The 16,268-nt window shown below is 39.3% G+C and overlaps 1 protein-coding gene across 6 annotated transcripts in view; it reads left to right on the top strand.

Moving 5' to 3' along the window:
- Window positions 1-838: 838 nt before the first annotated feature.
- Window positions 839-16,268, top strand: part of HECW1 (HECT, C2 and WW domain containing E3 ubiquitin protein ligase 1) — a 584,554-nt gene continuing 569,124 nt past the window's right edge. For 4 of the 6 annotated variants that reach the window (XM_081147958.1, XM_081147956.1, XM_081147957.1 and 1 more), the window contains exon 1: window positions 839-6,734. The gene's annotated coding sequence lies outside the window, so the exon portion shown is untranslated. Of the gene's footprint in view, window positions 6,735-7,156; window positions 7,472-10,030; window positions 10,092-16,268 lie in introns of those variants that run through there. The other 2 variants (XM_081147955.1, XM_081147954.1) reach the window with 2 other exon arrangements.

Below are 16,268 nucleotides of genomic sequence, written 5' to 3'. Positions count from 1 at the left end.
TAGGGGAGGGGTAACTTAATTAGTGAAAATGGTTTCTTATTTTAATTTACACTTATTCGATTCATAGATCTATTTAAAAGTTTTTCATGCATTATGCATTCAATGTTGATTTTAAATAACCCCTCAAATTTTAAGTGTCCTTTGTCCCACTTTTCTTTTGTATAAGTTGGTTTTCAAAAATTAAATAATTATTTAATATTTTTAATATTTGACTTGAATCCAAACATCTTTAAATTTAGTCCCATGTTACAGCATGTTGGAATCTCCAAGTGGATTTATAGAAAGAACATTACTAATGGAATAAGTTAAGGAATATTGACTGCTACCATGAACAGTGCTATAAACTTTACATTTCTTATCTCACTTAAACCTCAATAAGTTTTAATGTAAATAATATTAATAAATCAACTTTGTACAGAAGAAAATTGAATTTAAATAATTTTTTAAGAACATAGAAGCTCGGCCAGGCGTGGCTCAGCGGTTGAGCGTCGACCTAAGATCCAAGCTATCAGGGTTCGATTCCCGGTCAGGGCACATGGCTGGGTTGCGGGCTCAATCAATGACTCTCTCATCATTGATGTTTCTATCTCTCTCCCTCTCCTTTCCCCTCTCTGAAATCAATAAAGATGTATTTTAAAAAAAAAAAAAGAACATAGAACAAGTAAATGGTAGAACCATGTTTTTAAACACAGTTCATTGACCTGAGTTCTTATTCTTCACCACTATTCTCTGCCGTTTCTCCTAAATGAAAACTTTGCATTTATGCAGAAAGAGAACATAGTGATATTTGTTTCTATTTGTTTTTTATGTTTTTTTTTTCTTTCTTCTGTTTGGCTGTGTTTCAATGCTTAAATCAGGCTTTGTTTAGCCAAAAAATTCTGGAGTATGATAAATTTTTGATAAACATTCATAGTTCATAATGGTCTGCCTCTTTTCTTTGTCCTGTCCTCTAAAACAAGTGTTTTGATGGAAAGTGGGTGAGGTCAAAATAGCCAGCTGCCATCCTAATCTGATACTTCTGTTATCAACTTATCTTAATATTCTAAAATTATTATAACTTTTCAGTCACATTGTAAATTTTGCTTTCCTATATATTTAAATGACAAATCTTGTTGTTTTACTTCCTGGTTCTTTATTACTTACAGAATTAATTCTAAAATCTGGAGCAGACCATGTTTGGCTCATCATAATCTTTCCTAAACCTTTCTTTCCATTTATCCCTGATGCCCTTCTTACTTTGCTCCAGTGAAACTGATTTTTTCACTTCCTGAGCACATTCTATTCACTCAGTCTTTCTGCCTTTTCATTTATGCTATTCTTTCTTCTTAGGATGCATTCCCCTTTTAGTCATTCAACAGATTCTTGTTCTTCCTTTAAAGCCCTATTAGTGGAGGCTCTCTGGCTTCCCCAATCATAATTAACACACTCACTCTTGTCACACTGGCAACACACCTTCATCTTAACACTTATATCATATTGTACTTATACATTTAACTTGACCACAGTTTATATACTCTTTAAGTATTATTAATCTTTACACTGAAGCTCAACAAAAAGTAAATTATTGAATTAATTAATAACATTAGAACATACATAAATATATCTTAGAACATACATAAATATATCTTAGTGAGGTAATACAACAGAAAGAGAACAAAAGGAATAGACTGAAAAGGAAGCAATAAAGCTCTGTTAACAGACAAATGTCCACATTGAAAACTCCAAGAAATCAACACAAAAGCTTCTAGAATCAATAAATGAGTTTAGGAAGATCACAGGATACAAGTAAAAAGAAATCTTCATTTTTCTCTATTCTAGTAGAGACCAAGTTTATATCAATCATGTTTTTTATTTTCTGATGTTTTGATACCTTAGAGGCCTTGCTCTATGGAGAGAAATTTCCCCTCTCGGGGCCATCTAATTCCTAAAGACAGCAAACAACTATCTTATGAGCATTCTTTTCATATGCAAGCCAATTAATCCTGAAGCCATATCCCCAACCACTTCCTTTATCTAACTCTCAGACACCAACCCAATACTTCTCCTCCTCTAAGTCACCCAAGGACAAACACAGAACTCTAGACCATCCCTATAGCCCAGAGCTCACTAAATTATTCAAACTATCTAATCCTAAATTAGTTCTCACTTGCTTGTCCTGCTCCCCTCATTCCTTCCTGCAAAGAACAAAATAGAGACTTTGGGCCATGTTCTTCTCCCTTTGCCCCTTCTGCCTCCTGACTGACACTGGTGCTTCTTCATGTGCCCCTGCATGCCATGTCATGCTTCTTTCTAGGGATTTCTGAATTTTTTACTTCATGAAAATCAGTTTTGTTTCATATATCTGCATGCCTATAACTGATTAAAATAAACCCCAGATACATTTTAATATAAAATTCAAAATTAAAATAAGATGCATAGAATCTGTATGCTAAAACTTCAAATAGTGATGAAATAAATAAAAAACCTAAATAAATGCAAATATATAATACATTTGTGAATTGGAACACTGTAAGAAATAAAAAGATTAAAATGGCAGTTCTTCTAAAATTGATCTATAAGCTTACCACAATTGCAATCAAAACCCTACCAGAAACTTTTTGTAGATTTTGATTAATTGATTTAAAATTATATGGAAAGGCAAAGAAATGAAAATAGCCAAAATAATTTTGAAAAAAAAAGAATAAAGATGAAGGGTTCTACTTGATTTTAAAGACTTAATATAAATATATGTAATTAAAATAGTATAGTATTGGCAAAAAGGTAGACAAACAGATCATTGGCACAAAATAAGGAACCCAGAAAAAGACCCATATGGCCAATTTATTTCTGAAAAGTTGCAAGGTACTTCGATCATTTTTTCAACATATAGTGCTAGAATAATTAAATATTTATATGCAAAAACAAACAAAAGCTACAATCTAACTCACAGCTAAAAAATAATAAGTGTGAGATGTTAAACTACAAAAGTTGTTAAAAAAGCTAAACTTTTTATAACCTTGGGTTAGTCAAATACTTTTTTTGTTTTTTTTCAAAGAAACTTTTTTATTGTGTAAGACATGTACAAAGAAAATTATAAATTTTGATAACAGATAAAGATGTAAGTGAAGAGCCATACATGTCAAGTAGTTTTTAAATATGATATTAAAAGTGTGATCCATAAAATAAAAAGTTGATAAAATTGAACCCCATCAACTTCAAAAACTTTGATCTCTGAAAGAAACTAGTAAGAGAATGAAAAGACAAGCCATAGACTGGGAGGAAATAATTAGAAATCACATGCCTGACAAATAACTTGCACTGGGAACATACAAAAAAACTCTCAAAACTCAACAATAGCAAAGGAAATAACCCACTTAAAAATGAACAAAAGCTTTGAACAGATACTTCATTAAAAAAACAAACAAAAAATACCCCATGAGAAGATGCTCACCCTAACTAGTCACTAGGAAAATGCAAATTAAAACCACAATAAGACCACTACACACACACATTTGTCTGCACTTAAATGAGACTGAAATATTCTTGAATATACTATATACTTCTCTGCCTATCTTCTGACCTGCCTCATTAACCTCAGATGCCCTTCCTTCACTTCCTTCATCTGTCAACTTCTACTGATCCTTCAAGAGTCAACTTGGGCACCATCAATTCCAAAATACATGCCCTCGAACCCCCACTCTCACTCCTCCCACCTGGGTCTGAATTAGTGGCCTCTGTAATGTATGATGATGGGCCCTCCATTTTCATCTATCACCTCGTCATCAAATATATATTGCTAACTTATTTAATTAGAGGTTTTAGTATTCTTAACTATGATCTTCATGAAGTCATAGATTCTGTCTTCTTTAAGCTTATATCCCCAGAAATTAGCACAATAAAAATTGTTGATTGAGTAAATAAATTCATATGGAAAGTCATATGTTCCTTCATATAAGCTCAGCCTCTGCTTTATGAATACTCACACTTCAAAATTGAAATCATTTTCCTCTCATTAGAGAAAGTCTTGGTTTCTTTAGGTAACTTGCCCAGCTGATCAGAGTTAGAAACCCTAGACTCTGAGTTATTATCCTAAGCCTTAGGACCTTAGGTGTTCTCAAATGATAATTTTGTATCATTGGCTACAATTTGATCTGATGAGGGAGACTATGTCAGACTTGAGACCATGAGCACAGCTACAATAGTTTGGTCCTTAGTTATAAGTCATTCACTTCTGACACTACTTTGAAGATCTCTTCCCAAAGGTGAAGTCCCTGGTCGGTCCAAGTTAGAGCTTTCTCAGCATTGTAGGTGCCACTTGCAAATGGTGCCCTGCATTTTTGTCTTTGTCTGCATGTTGCCTGAAATGAGCAGGCATGCCAGTCCCTCCTTGTGCCCCACCAGATCCTGAATTACAAAGAGTGGAAACAAATGGTCCATCTACATCATGGTAATACCTAACATTTGTATATGCTTCTCAAAATGCTTTCATCATCTTATGCCATTATATAAGATTAGTATTGTCAGAAGCATTGGGAATGAGTTATTATTGTATTTATAAGTGAAAAATGTGATTCATACATGGATGGCTTTAAAATTCATGGCAAGCTTTTTCATTTGGCCAGCAAATACACCCCATTTTAAGTTAGGGAAACTGAAGTCAGTTACCTCTAGATTCGAGGTCTTCTGCTGGCAACGAGACCTTAAGGAAATTATACAACCCTATGTAGCCTTGGTTTTCCGATGATGCTACCCAGACTGCAGAGGGACTGAGAAGAATACACAAAACAATGTGAGTGTGAGGAATACACAAGTCAATATGGGTATAGCTGGTGGAGCTACTTTCACATCTTCCAAGCTTTCCACTTCTGGGAAGTTCTGATTGTCAGAGAGAAATTGATGCCAAGAAATAAGATCCTCTGAGAAGCAGCCATCTTATAGTGTTTGGAGGTAGAAGAGGGAAAGAGAGATGTGGTTTTGGGAGGTCTGTGCTCTCGTCTTATATAAGGAGTCTGGAGTCAGGGCCATCATTTTGTTTATTCTAGAGGGGTACTGCATTTGGGGCATCGGAAAAATGACTTCTCAGGGTGTAAAAAATGTCTTATGTAGGGAGTGCTGGGCAGGAGAGTGGAAATAAATAAGCATTGTGAAGTGTTGGGAGCCAGTGACGTGTCTGGACATGGTCCACGTCACCTGAGGGCCTGAAGTCAAGGACTCCACCGTCCCCACAATTACCCTTTCTTGGGAGTCGGTGACATGTCTGGACATGGTGCAGATTGCCTGAGGGTCTGGCCTCAAGGACTCAACCCTCCCCACAATTACCCTTGAGGAGGTTTGCTATCCAAGATAAAGAAATTACCAAGGTCTGGGCTCATGCAGGAGGCAGGATATTTACTCTGAAAGAGTGTTTATGCAGCCTTGAAGGAACTACTTTGTATCACCCTCACCTCATTACCAATTGTTTGTTACTATATAATAAAGGCATTGAAGCCATTTGGGCCTGCTCCTGGCTGGAAGACAGTCCTCCTGATCCCATAACTTTGTCTCTTTCATTCCCACCACTCGAACTCAGATTTGTTCATTTCTCAGGCTGGTTCCTGACAGTGAAGAATGCAGTTGGGTCATGGAATCACAGGCTACAGGATGTGCTCAAAATCAGTGCATCTTATGTGAACACATACAGGCCAAGTATAGACCAAGTGCACTTAGATTTACATATATGGAGTATCTAGCAACCAACAGGGACCAACATTTCAGTTCTGTTTGCATCTTGATAGGCTATACAAGGAGGATTTAGTATTTGCTTCCTTCCAGTTTTAGCATTCTCATACTATGTGCAGTTTAATATAAAACCTGGGTTAAAAGCTAGGCTGCCCAACTATAGATTTTCTGAGGAGATTTCATCCTTTGCATTTGTAATTATGATGTTTGTTTCTTGTTTGTGGTGCAAATACTAGACAGCTTCTAGACATGTGTCTGTGAGTGTTCATAACTGTACATTATCTAGGTGGGTAAAATGTGTACAGCAGAGGCCAAGAACACCTGTATAGGGTACCTACTGAGGTGTCTGTACCGCATCCTTTCTCAACACACTGGTTGCATATACACAAAAGAGCGGATGGGCCAGAGCTGCTGCTGGATATGCCCAGTGCTGGGTGTTGAAAAGACAGGGCCCCACGGTAACAATATATATATTTCCCAAAAACGCATACACACACTTGGAATAATTATAAAGACAGTGTTTATTAAAATACAGATCATTTTCAAAATAGGGTTATCAGCTGTTAAAGTGTGTATACATTTTTGGGCGGACACCCTGTATATACGCACATATGGTGGGGGAGGGGGCGGTGCTCAGGCTGAGGCTGTAGGGCGGGGCCAGCACCGCTAGCGGTAGGTTGGGGAATTTGGTACCCAGAGAAGAGCAGGCGAGGCAGGAAGGGCTGCAAGTGAGAGGATGAAGGGCTGAAGTGTTCTGCGTTATGGTGCATCAGACCCAGCTGTTGGAACAGAATACGTGCGTCTTTGACCCAGACAGCCCTCCCCTCGCACACTTACCCAGCCGGAAGGCCCCTCCGTGGTTGTGGTTGCAGCCACTTGCCCTGGGCAGCCGCAGCGCGGTGAGAAGCAGGTGGGCGTCCCGGTCCCTCCCGCAGGTCCTGGAGCCCCGGGGAGCCCTGCAGGGCACATGTGCCCATACTGGCTCTAATCTGTGCGCTGATGGGAGCATGGTCTGTGCCCAGGCCGGGACTGCCAAGGTAAGCGGGCGCCTTTCGAGGACTCTGCTTGCAGCCCTTCTCTGGGCGGCTTCCCCGCTGCTCGCGAGGGCCCGGCAGCGCTCTCCTTCTCCACATCCCAGGATCCACCCTCCTTCCCACCTTCTCGCTTCTCCTGGGAAGTTCAATTGTCAGTCTGGGGCCCGCTGCCTCCAGGGCCCGGAAGGCATTCCCGGGTGTCGACCGGAGCTCGGGTACAAGAGGCCCGCCCGCCCTCCGGTGAGGTGAGGCATCCGGAGAAACAAAGAAACCCCCAAGTGGGTTCGAAGCGGCTCCCCCGCCCCCAGCGCCTTCCCAGTGAGGAAAAGGTATTGGTAAGGGGGCGGAGAGACCTACGTAATCCCCCTTCCCAGCCTACACCTACCCCTTTGTACCAAAGCTTTAGATCTGAGTTTCTCCTTGGCTCCGTTTTTAGATAATTTTGTTCCAAGAAATGCCCAGGGCTAACTGAGACAGCGCCCATAGTCCCCGCAGGGGCTCGCGAATGCTCGCTCACGGGGCACGTGGCAGATCCTGTCCTTGCTCCTTTGGGTGGTGGCACGCGCGGTGTGGGGGCTCCTTCAGCACCTCCTTGTCCGCGGCCGGCTGCGCGGCTCAGCGGAGGCTGCTACCTGAGTTTTAGAAGGAGCAGCGGGTCTTGCCACCTACGGTATTTCGACCTGCACACAGGCAGAGAAGAACCGCTGGGGAAAACGCGTCTGGTCCATTTTTGGCTGAAGGTGCGCTTCCTTTTATCCCTACATCTCGGTCTATGACAATGCAGCAAAATTCGGGGCTCAAACAATGTGGCCCCTCCATCCCACCCTCATCCAGTGCCTTCTGATTGCTCTGCGTCTTTGATGTACCAGCCACTTGGCCCATTTTCGGAGTGTGGATGCGTGGTCTGTGTTTGTTTTGCATACGGAGGCTGGACACCATAACTTCCCTGCATGGTGGGAGCTGGCAGGGACTCAGACTGCAGAGATCTCCGGCTTCCTGTGGTTCCAGGCACAGCCTGCCCCAGTCTGCTTTGGGCCGATACCAGATAGCATGTGGTGATTTTCCTAGCTGCTGAAGATATTATTTGACCTTTCTGTAGTTATTTTTTGTGCTTACTTTTCTTGGGATCTGCAGTGGTGCAATTCTCCCCTTGTTTTTATTTTTTCTCTTGGAAAAGATAACAAGGCTGTCTTGAGCAGAAATGGATATAGGAAGATAAGAATAGTTCAAAGACTAAGGGAGACATCTTTTCTCTTTTCCTAGGATTTAAGTGAGATTTAGAAGGGCAGATGCGCTACTGGAAAAGGCCAGCCTTTAAATACCTCAGCAGTGTCACTGTCCAAGACAGCACAAAGCAGGTAGCCATATCTGCATTTCTCATCAGTGGACTCACTAGGCTTTGGCTCTTAACAGCAATTCGCTCTAGATCAGGGATTCATTTTGAAAATGTGTGTTTTTCACTAAGAAGGGTTTAGTCCACATGCCTACCCTGGTATGATGTGTGTATCTGATTGGTAGAGAACTAACGTGTGGTAGAATTCCCTGGTGCCCCTTCTTTCTGTTTGCTACCTCCTCTGGAATGTGGCACTGAAAAAATATAGCACTATTTTAATTCCTAAACCTACAGGACTTCAGAGTTTAATTTAATAAAGCTTATTCTGACCAATTCTGGAATCCCAGTCTAGTGCAGTTGGCAGCTTTGTGAAATGACTGTTTTGTTTTTGTCTGGAGTAGTTATTTCACATAGGCAAATTATTTAAATTTGTTCAGATTGTGTACATTATTGGCTTGGTAGGGAGATCACATCCTGAGCCAGAACAGTCTGTAAATACATCAGTATAGAGGGACTGCAGCTACTATGAGCTGTTTGCATAATGTCATTTTATCCCTTTACACCTCTGAGTTTCAAAAATTGGTGTTTTAAAAGCTATACCTTCTCTGGTGCTTACACCAGATATGACTATTAATATAAGAAATGCTGAAAGATCAGATGTGATCCTGGGAAGACAAACCTCCTTAGTCCCTTATCTGTAAAGTGAGTAAGCTTGGTTAGCTATGGTTCCTTCCAGTTCCAACACTGTTTAATAATGGTAGAAGAGTAAGAAAAGTTACCCAGTTTAGCAAAGCAAGTGATTCTAGCCCAAACTATATAAGCAAACCAGGGACTGATTCCAGAATTTATGGTTTATTTTTATGCCTGCAGTTTTTTTAACCCCAGTATCTGCATTTTTCTCATAAGTTAAATTAGTCAACTAAAATAGGTCACTTTAAAAAAAATCCACAATAGCAAAAAGATTTTGTGGGGGTTGAGGGAGAGAGAAGAATTTTGAATTAATAGGATAACAGGTTTTCTCTTTATTTGTGGATTAGTTATCTATTCCAGTACCATCTTTTATGGATAACTGAGACTGTAGTTGATTTCCAATGATTTTTGTTTTGTTTTCAATGAAAGACTCTATGTAGCTTTTTCATCTTACACAGCATTTGGCAATGGAATCTGACTTACTTTCCCTGATAGAATTCGATATTGCTCACAAAACTTTTTAGCACTGTTGCTTGTTATAAAAATGAGTGAGGCAACAATTATTCTAAATAGGCAAGCAAAGTATTTTCATGTGCTTATAATAATTTGTACAATTTAGGGATAGTTGAGATATTTGGTCATTGTTTTATGCTTATCCACACAATTTTCCTCAGTAGTGTGTTAGTGTTTTGTGTTTTTTTTTAAAGTTACAATAAAAATAACATCTTAAAATAATAGTACCTGTCAGCATAATGAATCACTCCCCCTCTAATTTTCCCACAAGACCCTTGTCCATACCACTAAGGCAGCACTTATCATATTGCAGTTACATGAGTTATGAATGGGCCACAGCCTCCTTGTCTTACACGTTGTGTATCTTGAGGACAAGGTACACAAAAAGAGATAAATTGTTAAATTTATCTCTCATCTCTCCAGCACCTTGAACTTTGCTCAGACCATGGTATGTTCTCAGTCCATGGTATATATCATCTACTTGTTTAAGCAGGAAATAGGTGGGAATTATTCCCTTTGTGAGTCTGATGGGGGAATCAAAGGTTATTTAAGATGCTAAGGAGAACCAGCAAGCTAGGACTCAAATCTAGGCTTTCCACTGTAATGCTTCTGAGAGAGGCTGCACCACCTCCCAAGTAGAAAATGAGGTAGAGAGCAAGTTCAAATGTTGCAGGTTTGGGTCTTTTGTTTTTTACGTGAATAACTTATATTGTCCATTCTGACAAAATTGATCTGGTAACTGCTCTGTTCTGTCTTGCTGTAGCCTTTGAGGGAAACTTGTACTGTCCAAACACTGACTTCTAACCTGCACTTAAACAGAGAAGGTGAGTGCCATTCTGCCCTCCTCCTCCCCAAATGCTTCTGCAACAACCCAGCAGTTCCATCAGAGACAGCCATTATTCCTGGTCAGCTCACCCTAACGGAGTTGACCAACAGAAAAATTTCTGGGCTAACAGGCATTACTTATAGACAGAGCAACCCTTGCTACCCTCTCATCACCTTCTTTCTTTCCATCTTTCTTTTAAAAATTTATCTGTATTGTTGAAAGTATTATAGATATCCCATTTTATCCCCATTGATCCCCTCCACCCTGCATTCCCCTTCCAGGCCTTCGCTACACTGTCATCTGTGTCCCTGGGTTATGCATATATGCATATAAGTTATTACGCTAATCTCTCCCCACCCACTCACCCACCCCTGCCTTTCCTCTGAGATTCCTCAGTGTGTTCCATGCTTCTATGTCTCTGGATCTATTTTGTTCATCAGTTTATTTTGTTCATTAGATTCCACATATGAGTAAGATCATGTGATACTTGTCTTTCCTTGACTGCTTTATTTTACTTAGGAAAATATACTCCAAGTCTTATCATGCTGTCTCAAAGGGTAGGGGTCCTTCTTTTTTACAGCTGCATAGTATTCCATGGTGTAAATGTCTAAGAAGATGCTTGATATAATTTCAGTCTTCTTGAACTTGTAGAGACTAGTTTTGTGTCCTAACATGTGGTCTATCTTTGAGACTGTCCCATGTGCACTTGAGAAGAATGCATACTCTGCAGCTTTGGGGTGAAAAGTTCTGTAAATGTTAATTAAATCTATCTGATCTAGTGTGTCATTTAGAGTCACTATGTCTTTGTTGATTTTTTGTCTGGAAGATCTATCCAGTAAAGTCAGTGGGGTGTTAAAGTCCCCTACTATGAATGTATGGCTGTCAATCTCTCCTTTAAAATCCTCCAGAAGTTTTTTTTCAGGCTGCATGAGTCTCTTGTTCTGAGGTGGGTCTCTGGTGGACAGCATATATTTGGGTCATGTTTTCTTATCCATTCAGGTACCTAATGTCTATTGAAAGGAACATTTAATCCATTTACATTTAAGGTTATTATTAATAGGTACTTATCTACTGTAATTTTATTTCTTAATGTGTATGTTTCTCATTCTCTCTATTTCAACTTATTACAGCAGCTACTTTAACATTTCTTGCAGTGCTGGTTTGGTGGTGATAAGCTCCTTTAGCCTTTTTTTGGGAAGTTACTTATTTCACCATCTTTTTTTTTTTTAATTTTATTATTGTTTAAAATATTACAGATGTCCCCCTTTCTCCCCAATGACCCATTCCACCCCGTTCCTTCCCCCTCCCCAGTCCCTCTCCCCACCACTGTCCATGTCCCTGGGCCGTGCACATATGCACACAAATTCTCCAGTTACTCTCCCCCCCCACCCACCCACACTCCTCCATCCCTCCGACATTCATCAGTCTCATCCATGCTTCCATGTCATTGAATCCACTCTGTTCATCAGTCCACTAAGTTCGTTAGATTCCACATATAAACGAGATCACATGATATCTGTCCCTCGCTGCCTGGCTCACCTCACCCAGCATAATATTCTCCAGGTCCATCCATACTGTCCCAAAGGGCACGAGATTCTTCTTCTTTACAGCTGTGTAGTATTCCATGGTGTATATGTCCCACAGCTTTTTTATCCACTCATCTACTGATGGACACTTGGGCTGTTTCGAGATCTTAGCTATTGTAAACTGTGCTGCTATGAACATCGGGGTACATAGATCCTTTCTGATGAATGTTTCAGGATTCTTAGGATACATTCCTAGGAGTGGAATCACTGGGTCAAATGGCAGCTCCATTTTTAATTTTTTGAGGAATCTCCATACTGTTTTCCATAGTGGCTGCACCAGTCTGCATTCCCACCAGCAGTGTACTAGGGTTCCCCTTTCTCCACACCCTCGCCAGCACATGTTGTTTGTTATTTGTTGATGGCAGCCATTCTGACAGGTGTGAAGTGATACCTCATTGTGGTTTTAATTTGCATCTCTCTGATGATTAGCGACGTCGAGCATTTTCTCCTGTGTCTTTTGGCCATCCATATGTCCTCTTTGGAGAACTGTCTATTTAAGTCCTTTGCCCATTTCTTAATTGGGTTGTTTGTCTTTCTCTTGATGAGTGCTATGAGTTCTTTGTACACTTTGGAAATTAGCCCCTTATCAGATTCATCCTTGGCAAATATGCTTTCCGAGATCGTGGGGTCCCTTTGTATTTTGAGGCTGTTTTCTTTTGCTGTGCAGAAGCTTTTTAGTTTGATGTAGTCCCATATGTTTATTTTTTCCTTTGTTTCTCTTGCCCTAGGTGATGTATCAGTGAAAAGTCCACTACGTGGGATGTCTGTGACTTGACTGCCTATGTTTTCTTCCAGGATTTTTATGGTTTTGTGACTTACATTTAAGTCTTTTATCCATTTTGAGTTTATTTTTGTGTATGGTGAAAGTTGGTGGTCTAGTTTCATTCTTTTGCATGTATCTGTCCAATTTTCCCAGCACCACTTATTGAAGAGACTGTCCTTACTCCATTGAGTACTCTTGCCTCCTCTGTCAAATATTAACTGACCATAATGGCATGTGTCTATTTCTGGGGTCTCTGTACTGTTCCATTGATCTATATGCCTGTTGTTGTACCAATACCAGGCCGTTTTGATTACAGTGGCTTTGTAATATAGTTTGAAGTCTAGTAATGTGATCCCTCCCACTCCGTTCTTTTTTCTCAAGATGGCTGCAGCTACTCGGGGTCTTTTTTGGTTCCATATAAATTTTCGAAATGTTTGTTCTAGGTCTGTGAAATATGCTGTTGGTATTTTCATAGGCATTGCATTAAATTTATAAATTGCTTTGGGTAGTATGGACATTTTAATGATATTAATTCTTCCAATCCATGAGCATGGTATCTTCTTCCACCTGTTTAAGTCTTCCTCTATTTCTTTTTTCAGTGTCATGTAGTTTTCTGAGTACAGGTCTTTTACATCCTTGGTTAAGTTTATTCCTAGGTATCTTATTTTTTTAGTTGCAATGGTAAATGGTATTGCTTTTTTAGTTTCTCTCTCTGAAAGTTCATTGTTGGTGTATAAGAATGCCATTGATTTCCAGATGTTGATTTTGTATCCAGCTACCCTGCCAAATTCATTTATCAAATCTAGTAGTACTTTGATGGAGTCTTTAGGGTTTTCTATGTACAGTATCATGTCATCTGCTAATAATGAGTTTTACTTCCTCCTTTCCAATTTGGGTACCTTTTATGTTTTCCTCCTGTCTGATGGCTGTGGCAAGGATTTCCAGTACTATGTTGAATAAGAGTGGTGAAAGTGGACATCCCTTTCTTGTTCCGGTTTTTAATAGAAATGATTTTAGTTTTTGCCCATTTAGTATGATGTTGGCTGTAGGTCTGTCATATATGACCTTTATTATCTTGAGGTATGATCCCTCTAATCCCACTTTGCTGAGAGTTTTTATCAGAAATGGGTGCTGGATTTTGTCGAATGCTTTTTCTGTGTCTATTGATATGGTCATATGATTTTTGTCCTTCATTTTGTTTATGTGATGTATCACATTTGTTGATTTGCTGATGTTGCACCAGCCTTGCATCCCCGGGATAAATCCCACTTTGTCATGATGAATGATCTTTTTAATGTATTGCTGGATCCAGTTTGCTAGTATTTTAGTGAGGATTTTAGCATCTATGTTCAGGGATATTGGCCTGTAATTTTCTTTCTTTGTAGTATCTTTATCTGTTTTTGGGATTAGGGTGATGCTGGCCTCATAAAAAGAATTTGGGAGTTTTCCCTCCTCTTAAATTTTCTGGAATAATATGAATAGAATAGGTGTTAATTCTTCTTTGAATGTTTGGTAAAACTCGCCTGTAAATCCATCTGGTCCAGGACTTTTGTTTGCTGGGAGTTTTTTGATTACTGCTTCAATTTCATTAGTTGTTATCGGCCTATTCAGGTTTTCTGCCTCTTCTTGATTCAACTTTGGAAGATTGTACGCTTCTAGGAATTTGTCCATTTCCCCTATGTTGTCCAATTTGTTGGCATACAGTTGCTCATAATATTTTCTTTCAATCCTTTGTATTTCTGTTGGATCAGTTGTTATATCGCCTCTTTCATTTCTGATTTTATTTATTTGGGTCCTCTCTCTTTCTTTCTTAGTGAGTCTGGTTAAAGGTGCATCAATCTTATTCACCTTTTCAAAGAACCAGCTCTTGGTTTCATTGATTTTTTGTATTGTTTCTTTAGTCTCTATGTCATTAATCTCTGCTCTGATTTTTATTATTTCCTTCCTTCTACTTCCTCGGGGCTTTTCTTGCTGTTCTCGTTCTAGTTCTTTTAGTTGTTGTGTTAGATGGTTCATTAGATCTTTTTCTTGTTTCTTGAGATAGGCCTATAATGATATGAATTTTCCTCTCAAGACTGCTTTCGCCGTGTCCCATAGGTTTTGGGTTGTTGTCTGTTCATTTTCGTTACTTTCCATGAAGCGTTTGATTTCTTCCTTGATCTCCTTGGTAACCCATTCATTGTTTAATAACATGCTATTGAGCCTCCATGTGTTTGAATATTTTTGAGTTTTTTTATAGTGATTGATTTCTAGTTTCATGGCATTGTGATCCGAGAAGATGCTTGATATGATTTCAGTCTTCTTATATTTGTAGAGACTTCCCTTGTGCCCTAACATGTGGTCTATTTTTGAGAATGTTCCATGTGCACTTGAGAAGAATGTGTATTCTGCTGCTTTGGGGTGAAATGTTCTGTAAATGTCAATTAAATCCATTAGGTCTAGTGATTCATTTAAGGTCTGCATTTGCCTGTTGATTTTTCTTCTTGATGATCTGTCCAATGCTGACAGTGGGGCGTTAAAGTCCCCCACTATGATTGTGTTGCTGTCAATCTCCCCTTTGAAGTCACCCCAAGAGATTTTTTATATATTTAGGTGCTCCTGTATTGGGTGCATAAATGTTCATAAGGGTTATTTCCTCTTGTTGGATTGATCCCTTTAGTAATATGTAGTGACCATCTTTGTCTCTCGTTACGGTCTTTATTTTGAAGTCTGTTTTGTCAGAAATAAGAATTGCTACTCCAGCTTTCTTTTCCTTTCCATTTGCATGGAATATTTTACTCCATCCCTTCACTTTTAGCCTGTGTGAGTCTTTTGCTCTCAGGTGGGTCTCTTGTAGACAGCATATATTTGGGTCCTGTTTTCTTATCCATTCAGCTACCCTTTGTCTTTTGATTGGCCCATTTATTCCATTTACATTTAAGGTTACTATTGATATCAACTTATTTAATGCCATTTTTACCCTTTATGCTGATGTACCTTTCTCTCATTATTCCTTCTTTTTCTTAAAGGAGTCCTTTTAGCATTTTTTGCAATGCTGGTTTGGTGGTACTGAACTCTTTTAGCCTTTTTTTTGTCTGGGAAGCTTTTTATTTCACCTTCAAATTTAAATGATAGCCTTGCTGGATAAAGCAATCTTGGTTGCATGTTCTTGCTTTTCATTACTTGCAGAACTTCATGCCACTCCCTTCTGGCCTGAAGAGTCTCTGTTGAGAAATCCGCTGTCAACCTTATGGAGGTTCCCTTGTAGGTCACTGCTTGTCTCTTTCTTGCAGCCCTTAATATTTTCTCTTTGTCCTTGACATTTGCCATTTTAATTATGATGTGTCTTGGAGTGGGTCTCTTTGGGTCCCTCTTGTCTGGAACCCTCTGTGCTTCCTGAACTTGTGTGGCTTTCTCCTTCGCCAGCCTAGGGAAGTTTTCTAAAATTATTTCTTCCACCATGTTCTCTATCCCTTGCTCTCTTTCCTCCCCTTCTGGCACTCCTATAATGCGAATGTTGTTTCACTTTATGTTGTCCCAAAGATCCCTTAGACTCTCCTCATGCTTTTTAAGTGTTTTTTCTTTTTGCTTCTCTGATTGTGTGATTTTCTCTACTTTGTCTTCTAAGTCACTTATTCTATCCTCTGCTTCATTGAGCCTGCTTTTAATTCCTTCCAGTGCATTCTTGATATCAGATACAGCATTCTTTATCTCTGTCTGAATTTTATTTATGGTATGTATCTCTTTTTTCATGTTTTCACTAAGGTTCTCGATCTTATCATCTAGAGTCTTCTTAAGTTCCTTGAACATCTTCATCATCAATACTCTGAACTCCGTTTCTGATAAC

The sequence above is a fragment of the Miniopterus schreibersii genome (genome assembly GCF_964146895.1).
Source record: "Miniopterus schreibersii genome assembly, chromosome: 9".
In the NCBI taxonomy this organism is placed as follows: Eukaryota; Metazoa; Chordata; class Mammalia; order Chiroptera; family Miniopteridae; genus Miniopterus; species Miniopterus schreibersii.
Note: the sequence above shows the minus strand (reverse complement) of the source record. Positions and strands in the feature narration are given on the sequence as shown.